This window comes from Eurosta solidaginis, chromosome 3 (assembly GCF_040869045.1).
Source record: "Eurosta solidaginis isolate ZX-2024a chromosome 3, ASM4086904v1, whole genome shotgun sequence".
Lineage (NCBI taxonomy): Eukaryota > Metazoa > Arthropoda > Insecta > Diptera > Tephritidae > Eurosta > Eurosta solidaginis.
This window is the reverse complement of record NC_090321.1, coordinates 288,737,030-288,754,951: the sequence shown is the minus strand read 5'-3', so window position 1 is coordinate 288,754,951 and position 17,922 is coordinate 288,737,030. Positions and strand designations below refer to the sequence as shown.

Genomic DNA, 17,922 nt, shown 5'->3' with positions numbered 1-17,922 from the left:
GACAGCCCTGATTATTCTAATAGATAGCATCTCCGCCGAATTGCGATTCAGCTCAGAATATGCCAAAATCAGAGGAAATCTACAACTAAATGCAGATTCACGTGTCATTTGCCAAGGATACAAGGTACTTTACAACCAACATGCTTTGGAATACGGTACCAAACTGGTTGGATGTATTTCCCTAAAATGGGGGGAACTACGCATCTTGGTTTGCCAGTATTTGCTTCGGTAATTTATATTGATTTGTATTGATTAAAAATTGCAATAGTAGATAATGTAATGTGAATTAAAATTGAATAGGTAGCCAGAGCAAAAAAGGCAACTGATCGGCATGCAACTGTTATTTATGTGGCGCCACCGGGAGCTGCTGCTGCTATCCCAGAAGCATTAGAAGCAGAAATGTCTTTGATTTTTTGCTTCACCAAAGGTGTGCCATAACATGATATGGTTCGCGTTAAGCACGCTCTCCTAAGGCAAAAAAAATCGAGTCTAGTCAGGCCCGATTGTCCAGGAATCATCGCACCAGAAAGGGTAAGTAAATTGGCTACCATATTAAATAATTTGTCATGCTTTTGTTGATAATCAACTGAAGAATGCAAATACGACAGAGTTCGAAGTTCATGAGAAAACCAATTAATTTTTTTAATTAGCGTTTGGAGAGAAAAATACATATGTATGTATGCATAGAACTGCATAGAAGGGGAGGCATTAATTAATTATTATCAGTAGATTTGCAAGATTTTTGTCATTTTCCCTGCATCGCAGTTGTCATTACATTGAGGTAAGAGAGGACATCAACACCTTACTACCCACAGCCAGTTAAAATTTTTGTAAATTTTGCTCTTTTCATCACTGTTTCAAAACGTGGAAAGTTATATATCGAGTATTCCATGGAGAATGGTACATTTTAGCAGACTTTCGCATTGCCGGCATTATTAATATTCAATCCCTAGAAGGTTTAATGTAGTCGTATCAATAGTTCCCGAGATGGTGGGGCTAGTACCATAATGGTGCTTGTTACCGGAACGTAGATAGATAGATAATTTATTGAGGATTGCACAGCGACTTGCACATCTCCTTCACAGCACCTCATCCTAGCCGACTTCCTTGATGAACCCCAGCAGTGTTCTTCGCTTGAGTGATTAAATGTGGGAATGCTCTGGCCATGGTGAGCCCATAAACTTAGCCCTACGTCTTGAAATTGCGCCGCAATATAGAAGGATATGGTCCACCGTCTGCTGATCCATCACAAAATCGGTATGTGTTGTTCGATATTATACCCAGCTTTTGCATGTGACTGTTCAGTCTACAGTGTCTTGTAAGAATAGCCGTTAGGGTTCTTAGGTTATCTTTTTGAGAGGCCTATTAATGCCCTAATTCGAGTTGTGCTGTAACCCCCTAACAGTAACTTAGATTGACTCAGGCCTGGCATATTGCGCCAGTGTTCTCTCTTTTCCCTCCCTTCTGCTAATAAATGCCCCTGTGGGCCAACTGGCAGGAACGGCTCGGGATCGCTGGGTCATGCAGTTGCTGCCTCTCTTTCCGTGTTGTCCGCCTGCTGTTGTTGTAGAAGCAGTGCTTCGCACCATCGAATAGGTGCGACCGATCACAAATTGTCATCAATGTCCTCTAACGGGAGTCCAAAGAAACTTGCTGTTTCAATAGGGGTGGATCATAATGAGAGGATTGTTAGAGGCGTTGGTTCCACAATACAGTTAAAGAGATGGTTGGTGACAGGTGGGGACACATTACAAGCAGGACAATGTTTTGTATGTCGGGGTTGATTCTGGATAGGTAAGAGTTTAACCTGTTACGTTATCCAGCTCGAACTTGAGCTAGAGTGACTACTCTCGTTTCCCTAGGGAGAGTGCGTTCCTCCTCTGCTAGTTTTGTTCTTTGAGTACAGGAATCACCGGTATAGAGGTCCGACGCCTGTTTGTGGAGTTCACTGAAGACATGCTTGTGTTTTTTAGCTTCATACGGCTGTGTTCTTAGGTGCCGTATTTCCTCATAATGTAATGAGGCCGTGAACAACAAGAGCCACAAAAGATTTATAAAAGTTACGAGGACGCTGGATTTTGGAATCTAGCCCAGAGCAACCTGTCCGATGCAACCATCCCTTGCACGTGAAACACTGACAAGAGTATTTATTTTTTTAATTTAATTTATTTATTATTACGGCTGTTTAGGCCTAAAACTTAAACTACTAAGTACAATTCATTGTTATAATCACTTATTTCTATTGAATAGGCTGTTGGAATGCCATGTGATTCCGATCAGCATATTTACTAGCGTGACAAAGGGACGAGTCTGGGAGCCACTCATTTAAGGAAGGTTGGAAAGGACGTGTTTCCAATCCTCCAGTGCTCCCAGCTTAAGGCAACAAAATTTGGAACTTATATTTTTGAATTATATGTGTATTTTAAGCTGTCGGAATGTATTAGTCTCCGATCAATGCAGCTAAACATGTCTTTGGATGTTGGAAATTGAAAATAACCCCTCAACTTTGTGTAGTAAAGACGCTGTCGGAATGTATGAAGATTCCGATTAGCACAGCTCAACATATAATGGGAGGTTGAAAAGGACGTGTTTCCAATCCCCCCTGCTGCAACTTTTATTTGGCCTTATTTTCGTTATTTTTGTTACACATTATGTAATTTTATTGTTATATTAATGCTGTCGGAATGCGAGTGATTCCGATCAGCAACAGTAAATACCAGCTGGAAATACCGAATTCCAGCGAAATTAGTTGTTGGAACTGTCTGGAGTTACAGGTGGCCACCGATTTTCTTTTCCTTAGGGCCGGATGCATTGTATTTTGCTGCTACCAATATTACCATTCCCTTTTCGCGCTCCAGTATCGGTATATCATGTAAACAAATAAAAGAAAAAAAAAACTTTATCTTATTGGAAGGGTTTTACAATGCTCCAATAAACTTTTTTTTAAAGTATTGAAGTTATTACTACTTTTTATGTGATTAAGAAGTTCATTGAAATATTTCAGGCCCTTATATATATGACCGTCCTAAAAAGATTCTTTTGCGACAAACGCAGCAAACTCATTTCTCAGTACTGGGGTCAGGAGAAGGACCCGGATTGGGGTCGATACCTTCCCGGAAGAGGAGAGTATGGCGCAGACCCGCTGCAAGGATCTGCTGGGAGGTTGACAATTTGTGGGAGAGACGCAACAAATTAAATATTGAGTCCGCCTGCTCATTGCCCTCCACTCCCCTGTGGCCTAGGACCCAGGCCAACAGTACTACGTTGTGTGCTCCTAATTTATTCAGCTTTTCTACGCACTGAAGGATCAGTGCTGACTTTATTTCGAACGCCGCAAATGCCTTTAGTGGAACCTGACTGCCTGACTGAGTATGGCAATTGTTTCATTGGGGTATCAACGCTGAAGGTTCAGCTTAGCGCACTAACTTATGGCGAATATTTCCGCTCGAAAATGCTCGGTTGTGCTTTTAGAGTTACTGATATTTTGGTTCCGGGTCCGAAAACTCTGGCTCCAATCCCCTCTAGCGTCTTCGAGCCATCTATGTACCATACGATCTTGAGCAGACTAGTAATACATTGCACCCGCCTATACCTATACAGCCGTACCAAGAGACGGGGCAGCCCATTACATATTGGCACAACCGGAGCACTGCTGGACATCCATCCTATATGAAAGCTATGCATTCAAAAGTGTTTGTACCAGTGGCTGGTGCACACCGAACTGAACCAATGTATGCTATATTGAGGCCTGCACAAATACCAAGCTATGTTTATGTAAATAATATTACTGCTAATGTCAATTTGCACGGTTGAGCACATACAGTACCTACGTTTATACAAGGTGGAACACCACACTACCTACATGGCGATGTAGCCACCGATCAGGTTGTTGTAAGAGATTAATTAAAATATGTTATTCATAAACACTGATTCTTATATTTTCATTATCATTAAACTGTAGACTAGACTCATGACGGGTATTCTTACTGGACACTGCCTTCTGGCGTCACATGCCTTTAAATTAGGCTTGGTCAGTGATAGCAGATGTAGGAAGTGTGGATTGGAGGCGGAAACGATCGATTACGTTCTGTGCTCGTGCCCTGCGCTTGCCGGGCTAAAACTCCAGCTGACAGCTGTCAGATCTAGAAGCTGCAAGTGGCTTAAGTTCTAGGAAGCCGCTAACCCGCTGGAGCCATGAGAAGCGTGAGTGCACTTTGGGTGTCCCAAGACAAGTTCCGTACCTGCTCCGAATAATTTGTAGCTATCTAAGCGACAAAGTACTCCCTTTTGATACAGATGAGGGACTAAGAAAGCACAACACTACGGGCGGTGTCCCTCAGGGATGTGTTCTAGGTCCAACTCTTTGGAATGCGATGTATGGCGGGGTGCTACAAATCGACCTTCCCGGAGGCACGGAAATTTTCGGCTATGCTGATGACATTGTCGTAGTAGCAGTGGCCAAGAAACTTGATCTGCTCCAAGCATTATGTAATGACGCCGTGGGAAGAATAAAGGAATGGTTGACGAACACGGGGCTGGAGATGGCTAGCAATAAGACAGAAGTGGTTCTGATGAGCTCAAAGCGGACTGTGGATGAGTTGGTCCTAACCATAGGATATTATCAAATAAATTCAAAGCCCTCCTTGAAATATCTAGGAGTAATCATTCACTCAAAACTAACTTTTAGGGAGCACTTCAGGGCGGTGTGGGACAAAGTTTCTAGAGTTAGTGGAACCCTAACGCGAATAATGCCCAACATCGGCGGCCCAAGCGAAGCTACCCGTCAGCTATTATCCAACGTAACCAGCTCTATAATATTATATGCAGCACCAGTATGGCACAGATCTAAAATGGTCCAGCAAAAAGATATACAAGCAGCCTACCGCATTACTGCTATACGAATAGCATGTGCTGTTCCGACGACGCGATCCATGTTTTATATAGGAAAATCCCAGTAGATCTACTCTCAGGTGAAATGGCCGATCTGTATGCCATTGTATTCAGCCGACCATCTGAAGATGCTAAGAAAAGCGCAAGGTCACGAACAATAGTTAGGTGGCAAGAACGGTGGAAAGATTCGAGAAAAGAGCGCTGGACCTTCATGCTAGTCCGGAATATAGCGGAATGGTACGAGCGAAAACACGGCAAACTAAATTACCATCTCACACAGATATTGAGCGGGCACGGTGGCTTCAAGGAATATCTACATAAGCGTGGGATAGAGGAGGACCCTTTCTGTCCAAGCTGTCCGTCCGAATTGGAAAGCGCAGAACATGTAATATTTCACTGCCCTCGTTTTCACGGCGAAAGACTGTCTGTAAACAGAGTTTTTGGGGAGGAACCTTCCATTAGGAATTTAGTTCCACGAATTTGCGGACAAATAGATTGATGGATTGCTGTGAGCAAGATGGCCTTTATAGTAATGACGAAATTGATGATGAATGCCGAAAGGGAGCGCAGAGAAATGCGCATACGAAGTAGTGGCGACTAAATCGCCTTTCCCCCCGTGACGATATGCCTAACGGCGGTCCCACGGGGTGCGGACACGTGAACAGGATTAGCCTGGTTTCATTGGGCCACTAGAGGGTAGTGCGCTACCACAACGTCCAATAAAAAAAGACAAGTTCCGTCGTGCCTGGTGTTGTTGGGTGAGCGGCCAGACAGCAGGGGGCAACAAATGCACCTTTCAGGGAAAAATAAGATGTAGCAAACGAGTATATTCTGTATCATATGATCAACTTGGAGACAACCAAACGTTTATTTTCCTGTCCAAAACAGAACTGGTGCACGGCACTGCTGCTAAAGAAGGATGGGCGTAGTCATATCAATTCGTTCCCGGGTTAGTCGGGGAAAGCAATTTTAGCATTAATTTGTCCTTTTCAATTTGAACATCCATTCAAGAACTTCGCATAATAGATTAAACAGTCATCTGTATTTATTTGTTATTGTAGCACGTCTAATTAATTTACTTCGTAACATCAATCAATTGTCCCTTGTTACAATTTTATGTTCTCTATGAATGCAACAGCAAAGTATCTTTGGGTACCCCTGCCAACGGAAGATGCATAGGCATTGTGGACGTTCATTTGAAGTTACTTTACCAGGTCCTGATTCTAGTTATCTGAAATTTCTCTTGTGCCTTTGGAAAAGAGCTATGTGTGGAGCCCTATTTATGGAACACTTTTCGGCTTATATTAAAAACTTTTAATCTATTCTTACTGATATGAGTTTCTTTTTCATTCTAGGTAATTTGATTTTGACGATGTGAGGATAGAAATATCCCAAATATTCAAGCTGTGTCTGTAAGAACATACATTTGCTCAAATTAGAAGAAAACTGCACGGTTGAGCACATTCAGTACCTACGTTTATACAAGGAACACCACACTACTTTCACGGGGATGTAGCCACCGATCACGTTGTTGTAAGAGCTTATTTTAAATATGGTATTCATAAACACTGATTCTAATATTTTGTTTTGGTTTTTACTTTAGAGTCAACCTGTTATATAAGCGATGTCAGCTATGCCTGTAACTTAAGCGCCTTCAGATGTAATAGTTACCGCGGACGCGGTCACAGGAGTAGTTCACTAGGTGGGGATTACACTAATCAAGAACTTCCAATATCGGAAGGTTTTCCAGCACCATAACAACACCAACAATATGTGCAATCACCCGAATAAATTGTACAACAGACGTTAACACCACATCATCAGCCAGCAACAACAACAACAATCGCAACAAGTTGAAACTTCTAAACAATTAATGACTAGTGAACCACCAACATATCCGCAATATGCGCAAACATCAACACCAACATATGTCGCCTACTTTGCAACACGGTGAAGATGGCCAAGGCCATTCTGATTCTAATACTGATAAAGGCGAACCATTGGCAAATTTAAAAACTCAAACAGACCACGAAAAATGTAGATGAAGGTATTAATTCTAGTAAGGATAGTAAAGAATTTAAACCTAGGAAAAAAGCTAAACTTGATAAAAACTTAACCGAAGATGACAATGTTTCTAATTCTAATACTAAGGAAGATGAACCTTTGATAAATATGAAGCTTAAAACAGAGTTATCAAAAAATGACGATGATGATAATGATGTTGATGCAAAGTCCAATGTTGAAAATGATGAAAATTATGAAACAGAATCTGAAAATAGTATGAGTGTGGATTATAACCTGAAGCAAAACTGTCATATCCGGTACGACCAGAATTAGATGTTAAGAAAAGAGCCTACATAAAGAGGCTCAGTATATTTATGGAAAATTTATCATGAGACAATGCCCAATGTATGTATTTCAATTAAATTCACCACATTGTTGGATAAAGCATCTAAACTTTATGCATCGTGTAGAGAAACCAGAACATTTACAATTTAAATATAACGAACGTGGTGCAAAATGTAAATTTTGTGATATTCAAGCAGCTACACCAAGCTTCAACAAATTATTGGACCATGAGATTTCTCATATGCCTAATAGTCATTATTTAAAATGTAAATTATGGGATTGGAAGACGAAAATACATTCAAGTATGAATTTTCATTTACGTGTATAACACGCTGAAACAATTGATGTAACAACGAAAAGTTTAGAATTGACTGTTTGTCCATATTGTAATCACAATGGTATTTACGCAAACACTTAATACAGAAACATGAGAAATCAGTGGATGAAAGAACATCTTTTCTATGTTTTGAATGTGGTGAACAATTTAGAACAAATACAAGTTTACGTGTACATGTTTATGAAAAGTTTGCGCATTGTACACCACAAGATTTGAACGGAAAGATCTTGAGGGTATGGTTACACCAATGTGGCATCTACAAGCTATTTATAATGACTAGTATGGAATGAATCCAGATATGGAAGAAAACGGAGGTGACGAAATGAATCACCATGCTTCTTTGGATTCTGGTGATACTGCTGACATGCTTCCTAATTTCGCTACGTCTGATGTTACTATACCTACCAAACTAATATGACTCTGCAAACTGATGAGCAACAACTACCAGCGCAGGAAAAATAAGAACTTCAAAACAAGGTTTCGGAAAGGGCACGACTATGAATAGACGTTAATGTATTTATATAGTTTATAAAAATAAAAATTCATATATGTAAAGTTCACTAGAGTAATAAGGGAATAATTTAAATTGTAAAAAAACATTGTATATATGAATAATTTATAATTAAATATTATCTGAACATAAAGGACGCGTTTCATTCATGGAAAAAGCGATTTGACAGAAGGTAACCGATACGGGTAACCGATAGGCCAGATACCCGTGTTGTTGTTGTTGCATATTTTTTGGTTAGCGATAACGAAAACATAACTGATGAAGTAACTTAAAAATGTAAATAACATCGAGCGAGAAGGAATGTCGAAAACACAATGGGTAAGAGCGAGAAAGCGAGTCACACGTACACTATTTTGAGAGAGCGCATGCGTTACCTTTTTCACGACAGCAATGTAAAAGTCATTAAGACGATAATTGGTGAACAAGTTATTGGTGACGATTAAGTAATCGATTAGGTAACGGGTACCTGTCTTGTAGGGGTCTTGTAGGGATATTGTTACGAATATTAGCAAAACTAAGGGGTGCTGCTATCTCTAGGCCGATGCTAAGCAGTGACGTGATTTCACATCAATAATTCAATCATTATGTATCTACATAAACGAAACAATAATTGCGTCTACACATATGTACCATCTACGTATACGAGCAGCGGAGAGTCAATGCACAAAAAAAACATGCATATATCTGAGATACTCCTGAAAGTATGCAATGACAGAAGCTATAAAATCGTGCAATTGTAGTCACAGCTGAGAAGTTTGAGAGCTGATGGAATAGAGATTCTGGAAATGGAAGCGCCTAGAAGATGCGAACGTTGAAATCAGAGAGTATAAAAGGCAGCAAATGTAGAGGCGCTGGAATTCAGTTTGAGTTGAGCCATCAAGCAGTTATTGATTAAGCACGCAATCTGGCGGGCAATAGTAGAGTTTCATTTGAAATATCAATCAGTTTGGTTGTTAAGAAAGCTAGTTGCAAAGTATAAGTGTTATTGTGAAGTACTTTAATAAAGGCCATTTTCCATTATTCAATATTGGAGTTATTTATTCAACAGTTTAGCGATACGAACTTAGCAAAAGGGCAAATAAGAGGATTTGCAGTAAATTCGTTACAATTGGTGTCAGAAGAGGAATTGTTGAATAAATTCCAAAGGACAACTTGGACATGGCAAAATTGAGTGAGTTGAGGATCCAGCAACTGAAGAAGGAGTTGGAGAGCCGTGGATTGAATACAACCGGCAATAAGGTCCAACTTCAAGCACGGCTACGAGAGGTAATGGAGTCGCAAGGAATTGATGTGGACGAGTATGTCTTTTATCCTGATGGGGACGAGACAACAACAAAAATTGAAGAGAAGAACGGAAGTCCGAGTCCAGTCGCAAGCAGCGAGAATAATGCGATATTGGATTTATTATCACAGATATCGGCAAAAATGGAAACCCAGGAAACACGCATAACAGAAATGTCATCACAAATATCCACAAATATGGCATCCCAACTGGAATCCCAAGAGACACGAATAACATCGAAGATTGAAGGACAAGAAACGCGTATGTCAGAAATGTCGACACAGATTACATCTAAGATCGAAACTCAATTGGAAGAGCAAAAGACATATATGACATCTCAGTTGGCTGAGCAGTTGAAAGCACAGGAGGCCCGCATATCCTCGCAGCTGGAGGCACAGAGATAAGGGTAACATCAAAGCTGGAAGCACAGGATACAAAAATTGTGCAGCTCGAGGACAAAATTAATGCCGAGATAGAAGCTTTGAGAGGTCGTATACAGGAGTTGCAAATGAATCGCCCAGCTGTTTCAGCGAGTAATCCAAAGGTAAAAACACCATCCTTTGACGGTTCTGTTCCTTTCCAGGTGTTTAAGATTCAGTTTGAGAAGACCGCATCAGTGAACAACTGGATTGCTGAAGATAAAGTTGCTGCACTATTCGTGGCATTGGGATCTGCTGCTGAAATCCTACAAACTATTCCCGAGGGAGAGCGGAACAACTACGAAACATTGATGAGCGCTTTAGAGAGGCGATACGGAAGCGAACACAGGAAGCAGATACACCAAATAGAGTTGCAAAGCCGCTAACAAAAAGCTAATGAGACTTTGCAGGAGTTTGCGTCAGATGTCGAAAGGCTTGCACATTTGGCGAATGCCGACGCACCCGTGGAATACACCGAAAGGGTAAAAATTCAGAGCTTTATAAATGGCATACGGGACGTCGAAACGAAGCGAGCCACATACGCAAACCCAAAGCCAACATTTGCAGAAACGGTATCACATGCACTGATTCAGGGAACAGCGTCGCTTCTGTGTAAGCCAGTTTTCAAAGCACGCCGTGTGGAAGTAGAAAGGCCAGAGTGGGTAGACGCAATATTGGAGGCGCTGGAAGGATCGCAAAAGCGGAGTGAAAAAGTTATCAAATGCTTCAAATGCGGGGAGTCCGGTCACATTGCACGCCATTGTGATCTTGGTCCTAATAGTTCCAACAATGTGAGTGGCCGTAAACGCAAAACTGGATGAGATGAGCAAGAGCGAGTAAGAGGTAGAGATCGAGAGCTAGATCCAGCTATTGAATGCCCTGTAATATCTGTGTTGCAAATTGGTAGAAAATCGAGCAGTCTCACCGTCAGAGGGAATGTGGATGGTAAAGAACATGTACTGACTGTAGATACGGGCGCATTTCATTCCTTGATTCGATCTGATTTAGTCTACAGGAGAGTAAAGTTATTACCTGGAGCGAGGTTGCGTACGGTCACTGGCGAGCATAACCAAGTCCGGGGAGAAGTGATCTGTGAAGTCTTAATTGGGAAGGTCATGGTTTTACACAAATTCGTTGTGGCGGAGATCGTTGATGAAGTCATATTGGGAGTGGACTTCTTGGTTGACCATGACATCAAGATCGATATGCAGAAAAGGGTGATGCGTTACAAGAACCAGGATATACCACTTAACTTCAGTTTGCAGAAACAATTTAGTAGTAATCGAGTACTGGTGGAGAAGACTCGACAAAAACCACGGAAGTCAAAGGCAAAGGTTAATAGGTCGAATGGGCCAAATAAAGCAAAATCAAAATTACCTGCGAGAGAAACACTGGCATTGACAAAACCTAAAAGACGCAGGAAAACGAAGCAACGAATTTCCGAGAAAGAATGCGAGGGTAGTTTCAAGCCGGAGCGCACTACTGTTGTGAAACGTGGGAACGATATTGATTATGCGAAGCCAATCCGTCAAGCGCAAGCTCTACGAAGTAGTTCATTGGCCAAGCAACAGAGTGCGAGGGAACGATCCAGGATAACTAGTAGTAAGATGAAACACAGGTACGACAAGGAAAATAATTCGGAAGGTTTCCGGGAGGGAGATTTGGTACTGATATACAACCCTCACCGGCGGAAAGGTGTTCCATCCAAATATCGGTGCAGTTGGGAAGGCCCGTACAGAATTGTGAAGACGATCAGTAATGTCATCTACCGCATACAAGCAATTGGGAAATCACGAAATAGAAGTGTGGTACATTTGGTGATGCTAGCAGCGTTTAGATCGAGAGATTTGTCTGATCGGGACGATCAGGCCAGTGCTAAGCAGTGACGTGAATTCACATCAATAATTCAATCATTATGTATCTACATAAACGAAACAATAATTGCGTCTACACATATGTACCATGTACGTATACGAGCAGCGGAGAGTCAATGCACAAACACATGCATATATCTGATATACTCCTGAAAGTATGCAATGAGAGAAGCTATAAAATCGTGCAATTGTAGTTACAGCTGAGAAGTTTGAGAGCTGATGGACTAGAAGATTATGGAAACGGAAGCGCCTAGAAGATGCGAACGTTGAAATCAGAGAGTATAAAAGGCAGCAAATGTAGAGGCGCTGAAATTCAGTTTGAGTTGAGCTATCAAGCAGTTATTGATTAAGCACGCAATCTGGCGGGCAATAGTAGAGTTTCATTTGAACTATCAATCAGTTTGGTTGTTAAGCAAGCTAGTTGCAAAGTATAAGTGTTATTGTGATGTACTTTAGTAAAGGCCATTTTTCCATTATTCAATATTGGAGTTATTTATTCAACAGTTTAGCGATACGAACTTAGCAAAAGGGCAAATAAGAGGATTTGCAGTAAATTCGTTACAATTTATAAAAAGAATTGTACATTTTGATTGTCACTCCATAACTCCAGAACGGATAGAAAGAGATGAGGGTTAGTTGATTTTGAAATCCCAAATCGGTTTAGCCATTCTTGAGTTATAATTTTTTTTAGAAACGATTCAAATATGTATATAAAAGAAAGTGGTGTTAGTTACACTACGCAAAACTCAAGAACGGATGAACCGATTTGGCTGAAAATTGGTGGAGAGGCAGCTCAGAACCAGGGAACGGACATGAGATACTTTTTATCCCGTTATGGCTAGGGTCTTGAGATCAAAACGTGGACCTGGGTAATCCTGGGATATGTTTGTAGAGTATGGGTGTCAAATGGAAGCTGTTTATGAGTACTTTGATACTTGGTATTTTTCGTACCCCTGGGTGACTAGGGTCTCGAGATATAGGCCAAAACGTGGACCGGGCACCCCTAGAATGTGTTTATACAATATGGATATCAAATGAAATCTGTTGATGAGTGCTTTAGTACAGGGAAGTTTTCATACCTATTGGTGACAAGGGTTTCGAGATATAGGCCAAAACGTGGACCCGGGCACCCCTAGAATGTGTTTATACAATATGGATATCAAATGAAAGCTGTTGATGAGAGCTTTAGTACAGGGTAGTTTTCATACCTATTGGTGACTAGGGTCTCGAGATATAGGCAGAAACGTGGATAAGGGTAACACTAGGATGTGTTTTTAAATTATGGATATCAAATTGAAGCTGTTGATGTGTGCTTTAGAACAGAGTAAGTTCTATGCCGCTGGGTGACTAGGGTCTCGAGATATAGGCCAAAACGTGGACCCGGATACACCTAGAATGTGTTTTTACATTATGGGTATCAAGTTGAAGCTGTGGATGTGTGCTTTAGTACAGAGTAAGTTTTACACCGCTGGACCCGGATACCCCTAGAATGTGTGTGTATTATGGATATCAAATGAAAGCTGTTGCTGAGAGCTTTAAAGTAATTTTCATTGTGATATTCGATTTAGTCACATCAACCTGGCAAAACTGATAAATATGCATGCCAAGCCGAAATAAAGACATGAATTAATAATACCCACATACCTATTTACATACGTCCTATTCGATTTGCCTGAAATTTGGTATATGAATTTGCCTATATTGGTATTTACGATGCTTTTTTTCCGTGAAGTAGACCAGACGAACTGGGATTAGGACAGGAATAAGACTGAGACTCGGAGTGGGGCTGGGACTGAGACTCGGAATGGGACTGGAACAAAATACATACCACCCTCTGGGACTGGCAATAAGAGATGAAGAAGAATGAGAAAAACCCGAGAGAAGAGGAAAGGAGATGGAGACTGAGAAAGAGATAGAATGAGACGAAGATGGTGATAGATGAAGCGAAAAAGACGGAGGGAGGATTGAATACAAATATTAGGAAAAAGTGTAGAGGGGGGAGGGCGGAGTTAGACGGAAAAAGCTTATTAAAATGTAAAATTTAAGGCAGAACGTCTGCCGGGTCTGGTAGTTATACAATAAATGAAAAAATAAAAAATGGATACATGTAGCCAATTTATCAAGAAATTGCGTTGTCGGTTTATAAGGCCTCCTTTGAGCAAGCAATTGACAAAAAAAAAAAAAAAAAAAAAATTGACAAACGTGTATGTAAAAATGGCGGCTATATTCCTTTGCTTTGCATACTTCGATCCATGTTTCTTCCACCAAACAATTTTCAGGAGCTCGAAAAACTTATTAAAAATTTTCTTTTTCTGGGCTGATATTTCGTGCCAAAATATTTCCAAGGCATGGGGTAAATTTTTTTCTTTTTTATTTAAAATAACTATGAAAGTAATTTGGTTGTTGTTGTTGTAGCAGTGCTTCGCCCCGCCTAACAGCCGCGACCGATCACAAATTGTCATCAATATCCTCTAACGGGAGTCCAAGGAAACTTGCTGTTTCAACAGGGGTGGACCATAAGGAAAGGGGTGTTAGAGGCGTTGGTTCCACATTACAATTAAAGAGATGGTTGGTGTCATGTGGGGACACATTGCATACATTTTGTATGTCGGCGTTGATTCTGGATAGGTAAGAGTTTAACCTGTTACAGTATCCAGAACGAAGTTGAGCAACAGTGACACGCGTTTCCCTGTGGAGTATGCGTTCCTCTTCCGCAAGTTTTGGATACTTTTCTTTGAGTACAGGATTCACCGGGCAATTCCCGGCATAAGGGCCCGGCGCCTGTTTGTGGAGTTCACCAAGGACCTGCTTGTGTTTTTTCGCTTCATACGGCTGGGTTCTCAGGTGCCGTATTTCCTCAAAATGCTTACGGAGACGACTCCTTAAGCCTCTAGGCGGTGCTGGTTCATCAATCAGATGTCTGTTGGGATGCTCAGGTTTCTGGGTATTCAACAGGAACTGTTTGGTCAGCATCTCATTTCTCTTCCTGATGGGGAGTATTCTCGCCTCATTATGCAGATCGTGTTCTGAGGACATAAGAAGACAGCCCGTGGCGATTCTGAGAGCAGTATTTTGGCAGGCCTGTAGCTTCTTCCAGTGGGTGATTTTTAGGCTTGGCGACCATATGGGTGACGCGTAGCACGTAATCGGCTGGCTAATTGCTTTGTATGTAGTCATGAGCGTTTCTTTATCTTTTCCCCAAGTACTACCAGCTAGGGATTTGAAGATTTTGTTAAGGCTCTGAATTCTCGGAACAATTGCGGCTGCGTGCTCACCAAAATGTAGATCCTGATCAAACGTCACACCCAAGATTTTGGGGTGTAGGACAGTCGGTAGCGTAGTGCCGTCGATGTGGATGTTCAAAATGGTCGACATTTGGGACGTCCATGTTGTAAATAAGGTCGCGGAAGATTTAGTCGGTGATAATGCCAGGTTTCGCGAGGCGAGAAAACTGGAGAGATCAGGGAGGTAGCCGTTTATTCTATTGCAAAGCTCATCGATCTGTGAGCCTGGGCCTGTGGCCATTATTGTGCAGTCATCGGGGTAGGAAACGATTGTAACTTCTTCCGGTGGTGAAGGTAGCTTAGATATGTAGAAATTAAACAAAAGTGGGGACAGGACGACACCCTGTGGCACCCCTTGTTTAATTCTTCTTGGTTTTGATGTTTCGTTTCTAAATTGCACCGATGCCTGCCGACCACCCATTTGCGGTCCACCTTTTAAGGCATGGGAGAAGGGTAGACCCTTCCAGGTCTTGCAGTAACGAGCCATGGTTGACCGTATCAAAAGCTTTTGATAGGTCTAGCGCTACGAGTACTGTGCTATGGTGGGGGTTTTGATTTAGACCGCAATTTATCTGGGTGCTAATGGCATTTAGCGCGGTGGTAGTGCTATGGAGTTTTCTGAAGCCATGCTGATGACAGGCTAGTTGCAAATTTGCTTGGAAATAGGGGAGCAAAATGGCTTCAAGCGTCTTTGCTACTGGCGATAGGAGAGATATCGGACGATACGACTGTCCTGTTAGCTGGTTTCCCAGGCTTTAGTAGCGGGACCACCTTGGCCATTTTCCATTTTTCGGGTATGACAAAGGTGGAAAGAGATAGGTTGAAGACATGCGCTAAATATTTGAAACCCTCTTTCCCTAGGCTTTTAAGCATCGGCATGGCTATGCCGTCTGGGCCCACTGCTTTGGATGGTTTACCGTGCCCAATGGCGTCCTCACCGTCTTTAGCGGTGATGGTGATTGGTGACGCGCTGAATTTGTGTTTATGTGCGTGTCTGTTGGCCCTCCGTCTATATTTGTCGACCGTGTAATGCGTTATATATTGTCGGCAGAAAGCGCTCGCGCATTTTTTCGTATCCGACAGCACTTTATAGCCAAAGGCGATGGAAACTTTATCTTTGTGCTTAGACGGATTCGATAGGGACTTTACGGTGGACCAAAGTTTACCTACACCAGTAGAGAGGTTACAACCTCTTAGGTGCTCCTCCCATTTCGCCCGCTTGTGATCATCCACAAGCAATCTGATGCGTTGGTTTATATCCCTTATTTGGGGTCGCCTGGATCAAGCTGTCTTATAAGGTCACGTTCTCTCGCTAAGTTTGCGGCCTCCGCCGGGAAGTAGGGCCGAATTTTGGGAATTCTCCCGGCGGGAATGAAACGTGCCGAGGCGGATTCAATGACCTTGCGGAAGCAACGCGGGCATCAGTCGGGATAGGCAGGGCAACAAAGAGGTTGTCTGTAAAAGATTTATATTCGTCCCACTTTCCTTTTTTGAAGTTTATGAAAGTGCGTTTTTCTGTGACGATGAAGTCGGCAGTACGCTCGAGCGAAATAAGTATAGGCAGGTGGTCGTATGCCAATGTTACCATCGGCTGCCAGTTGACGCAGTTTACGAGTTCTGCGCTCACGATTGAGATATCTGGCGAACTGTGACAGCTTCCTACAATACGTGTGGGGGCGTCTCCGTTTATTGTGCAGAACGTCGTTTCTTCTATTTGATCCGCCAACATCTCACCCCTACTGTCCGCCCGCAAATTTGAATGCCATAGATCGTGATGGGCATTTAAATCGTCTAAGATAATGCGATTGTTGCCAGTGAGTAAAGCGCTGATATTAGGGCGGTATCCACTGGGGCAACAGGTGGCAGGAGGGATGTAGATGTTGATGATTTCTACGTTTGCATCGCCTGACCGGACAGATAGGCCTTGACGTTCTAAGACATTGTCCCTGCGGTCGATGCCAGGATCAAATATATAATATTGCACAGAGTGGTGTATGATAAACACGAGTCCGCCTCCATTTCCGCTCTCGCGATCTTTTCTGTGGACATTATACTCAGAGCAGGTCTGCAATGCAGATCTTGCTGTGAGTTTAGTCTCTTGAATCGCAGCAATGCGGATGTTGTGCCGCTTCATGAAATCGACTATCTCCGTAATCTTCCCAGTTAGTCCATTACAGTTTAACTGCAGAATTCTGAAGTGCATAAGGGGAGACGTCGCCACTCTGGGGGTAAGTGACGGGTGACTGCGCCTGGGTTGAGGAAGGCTAGGACGCAATTGCTGTTGTGGCCCTGGTACTGGGCGTCCTTGGGCAAGCATTGGGGTACCCGGATGATTTGGGTTTGCGACCTGGCAACATGGCGCGATGAAACCCGTCGGGGGGTTGCCGTCGCAGAGACCAGAACATCTAGGAAAGTGGCACCACCCAAGGCAGGAACTGCATTGAGCGGATGTCGCAAACATATATATTCTGTGCTGGCAAACGGTGCAAACGGAGGTACGGACTAAGAGTCTGTTTCCCTGACCTACCCGATTGCTGCCGGAAAAGAGGGGGGAGAAGACGGGGCAGGGGCTGATGCTCAGCACTGCTACCGACTCTACTACGAAGATAGTAGTTATGAGTGGTAGCAGCTGTTTGAGTTGTTGGCGCCGTGGGGCGCGAGCAGCAGCGGGTAGTTGTTGTGGCTTGCTGAGCAGCGGGGCTGCTGGCAGGTAGTGGGGGGACGCTTAGGCGTAGACTACGGGACGCCCTTGGGCGTGAACAGCAATGAGCCACAAAAGATTTATAAAAGTTACGTGGACGTCGGGTTTTGGGATCAAGCCCAGAACAACCTGTCCGATGCAACCATCCCTTACACGAGACACACTGAACAGAGTATGACCGTCCTAAAAAGATTCTTTTCCGGCAGATGCAGCAAAACCATTTCTCAGGACAGGGGTCAGGAGACACGGACCCGGATTGGATTCGATACCTTCCC

The 17,922-nt window shown here is 42.7% G+C and overlaps 1 long non-coding RNA gene across 1 annotated transcript; it reads left to right on the top strand.

The window, feature by feature from the left end:
- Window positions 1-452: 452 nt before the first annotated feature.
- LOC137247245 (uncharacterized) lies at window positions 453-8,177 on the top strand. The gene is made up of 3 exons (XR_010951801.1): window positions 453-531; window positions 6,246-6,423; window positions 6,494-8,177. It is a non-coding gene; the product is annotated as an uncharacterized lncRNA (long non-coding RNA).
- The last annotated feature ends 9,745 nt before the right edge of the window (window positions 8,178-17,922 follow it).